The following is an 8,478-nucleotide window of genomic DNA, read 5'->3' as shown; positions in this document are numbered from 1 at the left end:
TCTCCCGACTCCACTCTTGTGATGCATGTCTTCTATTAATAGCGATGAAATTCTGGAAGTGAGAACTTGAGACTTGGCTCAAATTGCTTCAGAAATATGGCTGGTGAAACTCCAGTATTTAGTTTATATGACAATTTTCAAGGCAGCACAAAATTAATCAAGTGATATGACTCCAAACACTGTGAGTGTTAATTAATGGATGGTCTACGAAAATAATTTGGAGATAAAAAGGCTATACAATGGAAAAGTATTAGTATAGTGATGACTGCTATACTAATAAAAGTCATATAGAAACTATTTTTATAGCCATCTTTTGCTCTTTCCAGTGCTTTCATTCTCCTTATCTAAGAGCTCATGTCATACTGTACTTGAATCTCCAGTTATCCAGGACTTGGCTTCCTCTGCTTTTGGAACCTGTGCAGAAGATGAGTAGTGACTGTAGAAGGGGCTGGTTGGAACCAGGGCTGAGGATGAGGACGCTGGCAAGCTGCCACTCAAGAGAAGATGCACGGAGTCTTGCAGATTAGAAACAGACTACAGCAGGAGGTAAAAATGTGAAATAATTTACATATATATGTGTGTGCGCATGCACACAGTCACACAGACAGACACACACACATACAAAACCAGTGAATAAAGCAGAGTATTCTCTGAAGAAAACGAGAAATAGAACATCCCAGAAGTCAACAAAGACACAATTTGTTCACTCATTTGCTCTCTCATTCCTTCATTCTTTCAGTATTTATGTAACCCCTACTCAACGCTCTGCACCGAAGAAGACATTATGGGAACAAAATGACCAAATATCTTTAAGACACTAGAATTAATTGGAGGTACTAATTCCATATGTATAAGATTAAATCATAATAAAAAGAAGCCAAGGGTTTAATGTCTTTAAAATGCTGCAGGACACTACTGGGTCCATGGAAAAAGCTCACTCATTTCTGAAGGAGTTTTTCTTTGTGGATTAGCTTGTCTATAAAATGAAAAAAGGCAAACACACAAAGTGAGACCGTGGGTGATTGTTCCTCTTAGGACCACGTCTAGTAACATTCCCAGAATTGAATCTCCTGGGATCAATCACTAGAGACATAGGCGAAGGCAGTGAAATAATGGAGTAATTTGTATATTAACTTCTTTCCAGCTACCAGAGAAATGCAGCAAACCAGTTTGTGTTTGATATGTAAAATACATGATTGAGAATAGTAAAAGGGAAATGAAGCATTACATGGATTTCACTAGCTCACAGAAAATGAACTTCTCAGTTCCTGTTTACCTGCTGTATCCGTTTGTTTCTCCAAACTTGCTGCATCTCTGTAGATTGTTTAAAAGGTTAGCGGCCATGACCCCGATATGACAAAGAGATACCCAAGGATGTGGATGCCAGCAGTGCATGAATGCACATAGCAGGAAAATGTTTAGGCTTTAAAGGTGGAAACACCAAGACAGTGTATTAGAGTAAAATGTTTCCACTAGTTCAACTGAGGGAGAGTTTGACAGCTTTTTTTCTCAGACTAACGAGAGGAAGGATGTTTTCTTTATGTGGATGGGGTGGTTATAAATGAATATAATGTCTCCCCAAAATGAGCATCATTTTGAGCATCGTGTATTCCATTCACACCAGGGGAACTGATTTATAATTACCTTAATGGAGCCTGGAATTGAGATAAATGGATGTTCACATCCCATTTTCTTCTTAGGACATGAGTACATTGGGCACATACCACCAACAACTACTGTACAGGGTACAAGTGAGGTTTGCTTATTTCAGCTTGCTTGTAATGGATGTGCATTTCTAGGCCACTGATTCCAGCACAGCAGTGTTCATGGCAAACAGTGTATAAAGGGGGATTTAAATACAGGACAGCCAGCATAACTGGATGGACTCTGCCTTGGTCTGCTTGGGTGGATAACTGTAAATGAAGCCTGGGCATCTCCAGGTAGCGTCCTGGCTAATGAAAAATACACTTGTGTTTGGATTTACTGATATCCAGGTACATTAAGCCAAACATATACTGAACTGGCACACAGAAAAACACATCTCTTATGAACAGCAAGAGAAGGAGTGACTAAAATGTCTCCTTTAGTTCTGAATTCTGTTTCCAATTTTATTATGAGGGAGTCTGTTAGCAAAAAGATAAGATTTAAGATTGAGATCTTCCAAGTAACGTTAATTACCTATCTATCAGAGCGTATCATCTACGAGGTGCTGTTAGCGGTTTGACTGAGTTGTAGGAGCATATACTTTACTTATCTTTCTGGGTTGGTTACGTGCAGCCATGGTGGTATTTGGACTGTTGACACATGATTTGTAAGAGGATTTAGTTTTCATTAAACTGCAACATGAGTACTGAAATGGAAATCTAATCTTAAAACTAGTACAGGACAATTTGCAAAAACATCTTAAAACATGAGTGTGGGGAATCTTGAAACGTTAGGAAGAATACTTTTCCTGGTATCAGGAAAAAACACTGCAGGAAAAGCAGGGTCATTAGTAGCTGATTTGCTGAGCCAAATCAGGCTTCGTGACATGTTTATGGTGATCCAAAGAGTGTTATTTGCTAAGGGTGCAAATCCTATCCTTGTATTGAACTCTGAAGCCAGTGCTGGAATATAAAATAGATATCTTATTCTTTAGTCCTGGAAGGAAAACTCGGTATTTTTAGGTATTATTGATTCTAGCCTCTATATTGAGTTTATAAAGAAATCAAGGACCTGAGAGTCTGCAGCCTGTTGTTGCAGGGTCACTCAGGGCAAGTTGGTTCTTAAGGTATTTAGAAACCAGTTAGATACACACACATACACGTGTGCACACACACATGAATATATGCATATACATATATGTGTGTATACACATATGTGTGTATGTATGCACGTGTGTATGTTTGTGTGTGTGTGTGTGTGTGTGTGTGTGTGTATGTATGTAGTGCTTTGAATGAAGTAAAAAAGCCCTGGAGTTATGGCTTCAAAGGCAGTCTCTGTGCTTTAGCCCACAGACATTGTGCAATCTTGGGCAAGCTCGCTTGCCTCGGGATATCATCTAGTTGTGAGGAACCTGAACTCAGTCTCTGATATCTTCTCTGCTAACAGTGTAGGGCCACCGCACCTTGTCCATGGGCATCTTCCACATCCGTGTGTACACTCACTCCTTGGAGACCTCAAGGCTTTCCAACACCACACATAAACTGACGATTCCCAACTTCTGCCCCAAATTCTAGGTCTTCTTGACGTTTCTACTTGGATGGCAAATAGACATCTTAACCTTTCGGTCAGAAACTGAATCCATCCTCCACAAACAAACAAACAAATACCTAGTCCCCCAAACCTGCTCTTTCAACAGGCTTCTCATTTTAGCATATGGAGATCCCATCCTTCCAGTTTCAGTGCTGTAAGCCTTGCTGCCCTGCTTGTCTCTTCTCCCTCACAGCACACATGCAATCCATTAGCAGCCCAATTAGCTCTATTTTTCCAACTACATCAAGAATCTGACCCCTTCTCAGTACCTCTTCCATTAACACCTCAGTGTGAGTACCCTCATCTGTTTCCACAATTACTCCCACTGGCTCCTGATTTTTCTCCCTCCTTCCTCGCTTACCAGCCACCTAGTATCTATTCTGATCATAGCATACAGATGCGTTTAAAACACAGCTGGGTATGAGGGGCTGTTGCCTCTTCTGACTTTGCAAATCCTAGAACTTTTGGACTCTCTCTATTCCCTTTTTTTCCTTCTTACAAATGTAAATTCTTTTCTGAGCATTTAATCTCTTAAAGCACTTTGTGAAATGCATCCAATAATAACCAACTCATGCTTTTAACATTCTGTTTTCCAATTACTTTCTGTAGAGCTACAAATATGATGAGGTACACGAATTGTCTCAAAAATTGTGAGACGTGATTATTTACCAAATAATTTGCTATTTCATAATATGGCTTGCCATCTTTGCAGTTTGTAATATAATTTTCCTTACTGCTTATTCTCTAAACCAAGGCTCTACTAAGATTTAGATTTTAAGGATTTTAGCGGGGACCCCTGAAGAACCAGATGAAAAGCTAAGCAATCCCCAAATTCCAATGGCCTAAAAGAGCAAGCATTTATTTTTCATTCACACAAACTCCCACTGCAAGTTTGGGATGCTCCAGAGCGACTGGCCTCCACGTCCCGGCTCAGCCTGGCACCTTCACAAGCCCTGTAGGCAGCAAAAACTGTGTTGGAAAGATGAGCTTCAGAAATTAAGTTCTTCCACCAAGAAGTTACACAAACAAGCTCCCAAACCAAACCCAGACAGCTGGTTCTAATTTCTAAGGCTTGGAGAATAAGGTATCAGAGAATGTCTGCCTCAGAAATCAACTGTTTTCACTTTATTTTGATAATCACAAATGAGTGTAAAGCCATATGAATTGACTTTTTATCTTCCTGCCTAATATCAAAGTGATTTTCTTGAAAAAAAAATTCTTTTTGCCTCATTTTTGGGTCTGAGACTCTAAAGACAGAATAGCCAGCATGCTATGAACAGGTAAGGTTTTCAGTAAAACTTCAATAATCCTCTTAGAGGGAAAATGTGCTAGGTTATTATGGTTTGAACTCTACTCCAAGGTAATTCATGCCAGTTGTTAGCAGAACCTAAAAGTAAAACTACTGTCCGGCCCCTCACCCGAACCCCTAGGCTGTTACTACTGCAGTGTCTTTCTCCATTCTTACCTTTGTTTTGCTTTTTTTGAAAGGAAACAGCATCTATTTTTAGCTGCCAACTACCTCACCTCTCTTATCTTCTTAATGTCCTGCTGTCCTTTTGTTATTCCAACAAAGACTAACTGTGGTTTCTATAAGAACTTTAGTTACATTTGATACCAGAAAGCAGCCATGTCCCTCTCAATGTCTGTACTTATACATAGTTGATCTAGCATTACCTGCAAACAAGTTATTTTGCCGTTAGTGAAATGTTTAAATCCAGGTGTTAGTCAAGGGAACTCTCTTTGCCAGGAAAAGAGGAACTGGCCGGAGCGACCAACCCCTTTAAAAATCTCTGTATTCCCTTTGATTTTATTCCTACTTGTATTGGGTTGGCCCAAAAGTTCATTCAGGTTTTTCTGTATCTTATGGAAAAACCCGAACGAACTTTTGGGCCAACCCAATACATTTGTAGTACAGAGGAGGAAAAATCAACACAAATGAAAGTGACTTGGTTTTGGACTGGTTCTCAATTCTATAAAAATAATGGATTTCTCCTATATTTACATGTTATTTACGTGTAGTGGTACAGAGTTCACAAGTTGTTTCAGATTGGTAACATCGACAAAGCTGGAATTAAAAATTGTGTTATCCGGCTTTCTTTTGTGCTATTTCCCCAAGCAATTTCCTAGATAATACAAAGTGAAGAGCATTATCTTTTTTTATCATGATCTGGTATTTATTTTGTCTCGTTAAATAAATAGCTGTATTTGAGGCTAAGTGGTGCCCTTGGTTCCCCGCATGTCTGTAGCTACTTGAGGTTCCTTTTGTGTCCCTGCCCATGGGGCATCGCACATGGATTCATCTGTGGACTCTTCAAATATACTCCCAACATTAAAGAGGAGGGATTCTTTGTACAAGTAACCCTTTATGAATTGGTAAATTTTCCATTATTCTCAATTGGTGGGAAATGCTTTAGCACCTTGGATAGTGAGTGTTCTTGTGGTTTCAGGATTTTACTCATCTGACTTCCTACTAAGTTCAAGCATCAACTGGTCTTTCTTACCTTTCTCTTTTGCTGATCATACTCGCAGATTTGTTGTTTTTTGCCTTTTCCAGACTGTTTATATATATATATATGTATATATATATATATATATATTTTAAACTGGGAGAGAAGAATGTTATCTTTTTTTTTTACAGCAGGTTCTTATTATTCATCAGTCTTATACACATCAGTGTATACATGTCAATCCCACTCGCCCAATTCATCACACCACCACCCCCACACCCCCGCAGCTTTCCCCCCTTGGTGTCCATACATTTGTTCTCTATATCTGTGTCTCAATTTCTGCCCTGCAAACTGGTTCATCTGTACCATTTTTCTAGGTTCCACATATATGTGTTAATATACGATATTTGTTTTTCTCTTTCTGACTTACTTCACTCTGTATGACAGTCTCTAGGTGCATCCATGTCTCTACAAATGACCCAATTTCGTTCCTTTTTATGGCTGAATAATATTCCATCGTATATATGTGCCACATCTTCTTTATCCATTCAGCTGTCGATGGGCATTTAGGTTGATTCCATGTCCTGGCTATTGTAAATAGTGCTGCAATGAACATTGGGGTGCATGCATCTTTTTGAATTATGGTTTTCTCTGGGTATATGCCCAGTAGTGGGATTGCTGGACCATATGGTAATTCTAATTTTAGTTTTTTAATGAACCTCCATACTGTTCTCCATAGTGCTTGTATCAATTTACATTCCCACCAACAGTGCAAGAGGGTTCCTTTTTCACCACACACTTTCCAGCACACTCTTTCTAGATTTTTTTGATAATGGCCATTCTGACTGGCGTGAGGTGGTAACCTCATTGTAGTTTTGATTTGCATTTCTCTAATAATTAGTGATGTTGAGCAGTTTTTCATGTGCTTCTTGGCCATCTGTATGTCTTCTTTGGAGAAATGTCTATTTAGGTCTTCTGCCCATTTTTGGATTGGGTTGTTTGTTTTTTTAATATTGAGCTGCATGAGCCGTTTATATATTTAGGAGATTAATCCTTTGTCCGTTGATTCACTTGCGAATATTTTCTCCCATTCTGAGGGCTGTCTTTTCGTCTTGTTTATGGTTTCCTTTGCTGTGCAAAAGCTTTTAAGTTTCATTAGGTTCCATCTGTTTATTTTTGTTTTTATTGCCATTACTCTAGGAGGTGGATCAAAAACGATCTTGCTGTGATTTACGTCAGAGAGTGTTCTTCCTTTGTTTTCCTCTAGGAGTTTTACAATGTCCGGTCTTACATTTAGGTCTCTAATCCATTTTGAGTTTATTTTTGTGTATGGTGTTAAGGAGTGTTCTAATTTCATTCTTTTACATGTAGCTGTCCAGTTTTCCCGGCACCACTTATTGAAGAGACTGTCTTTTCTCCATTGTATATCTTTGCCTACTTTGTCATAGATTAGTTGACCATAGATGCGTGGGTTTATCTCTGGGCTTTCTATCTTGTTCCATTGAGCTATGTTTCTGTTTTTGTGCCAGTACCATATTGTCTTGATTACTGTAGCTTTGTAGTATAGTCTGAAGTCAGGGAGTCTGATTCCTCCAGCTCCGTTTTTTTCCCTCAAGACTCCTTGGCTATTCGGGGTCTTTTATGTCTCCATACAAATTTTAAGATTTTTTGTTCTAGTTCCGTAAAAAATGCCATTGGTAATTTGATAGTGATTGCATTGAATCTGTAGATTGCTTTGGGTAGTATAGTCATTTTCACAATATTTATTTTTCCAATCCAAGAACATGGTATATCTCTCCATCTGTTGGTATCATCTTTAATTTCTTTCATCAGTGTCTTATAGTTTTCTGCATACAGGTCTTTTGTCTCCCTAGGTAGGTTTATTCCTAGGTATTTTATTCTTTTTGTTGCAGTGGTAAATGGGAGTGTTTCCTTAATTTCTCTTTCAGATATTTCATCATTAGTATATAGGAATGCAAGAGATTTCTGTGCAATAGTTTTGTGTCCTGCAACTTTACCTAATTCATTGATTAGCTCGAGTAGTTTTCTGGTGGCATCTTTAGGATTCTTTATGTATAGTATCATGTCATCTGCATACAGTGACAGTTTTACTTCTTCTTTTCCAGTTTGTATTCCTTTTATTTCTTTTTCTTCTCTGATTGCCAAGGCTAGAACTTCCAAAACTATGTTGAATAATAGTGGTGAGAGTGGACATCCTTGTCTTGTTCCTGATCTTAGAGGAAATGCTTTCAGTTTTTCACCATTGAGAATGATGTTTGCTGTGGGTTTGTTGTATATGGCCCTATTATATTGAGGTAGGTTCCCTCTATGCCCATTTTCTGGAGAGTTTTTATCATAAATAGGTGTTGAATTTTGTCAAAAGCTTTTTCTGCCTCTATTGAGATGATCATGTGGTTTTTCTTCTTCAGTTTGTTAATATGGTGTATCACATTGATTGATTTGTGTATACTGAAGAATCCTTGCATTCCTGGGATAAATCCCACTTGATCATGGTGTATGATCCTCTTAAAGTGTTGTTGGATTCTGTTTGCTAGTATTTTGTTGAGGATTCTTACATCTATATTCATCAGTGATATTGGTCTGTAATTTTCTTTTTTTGTAGTATCTTTGTCTGGTTTTGGTATCAGGGTGATGGTGGCCTCATAGAATGAGTTTGGGAGTGTTCCTTCCTCTGCAATTTTTTGGAAGAGTTTGAGAAGGATGGGTGTTAGCTCTTCTCTAAATGTTTGATAGAAGTCGCTTGTGAAGCCATCTGGTCCTGGACTTTTGTTTGTTG

At 38.5% G+C, this 8,478-nt stretch overlaps 1 long non-coding RNA gene across 1 annotated transcript in view; it reads left to right on the top strand.

Moving 5' to 3' along the window:
• The first annotated feature begins 383 nt into the window (after positions 1-383).
• The window catches only part of LOC141277231 (uncharacterized), a 42,914-nt gene continuing 34,819 nt past the window's right edge, over positions 384-8,478 (top strand). The window contains exon 1 of the long non-coding RNA XR_012328278.1: positions 384-546. This is a non-coding gene — a long non-coding RNA (uncharacterized lncRNA). The remainder of the gene's footprint in view (positions 547-8,478) is intronic.

This window comes from Tursiops truncatus, chromosome 19, assembly GCF_011762595.2.
Source record: "Tursiops truncatus isolate mTurTru1 chromosome 19, mTurTru1.mat.Y, whole genome shotgun sequence".
NCBI lineage: Eukaryota > Metazoa > Chordata > Mammalia > Artiodactyla > Delphinidae > Tursiops > Tursiops truncatus.
This window is presented reverse-complemented; position numbering and strand designations above follow the sequence as displayed.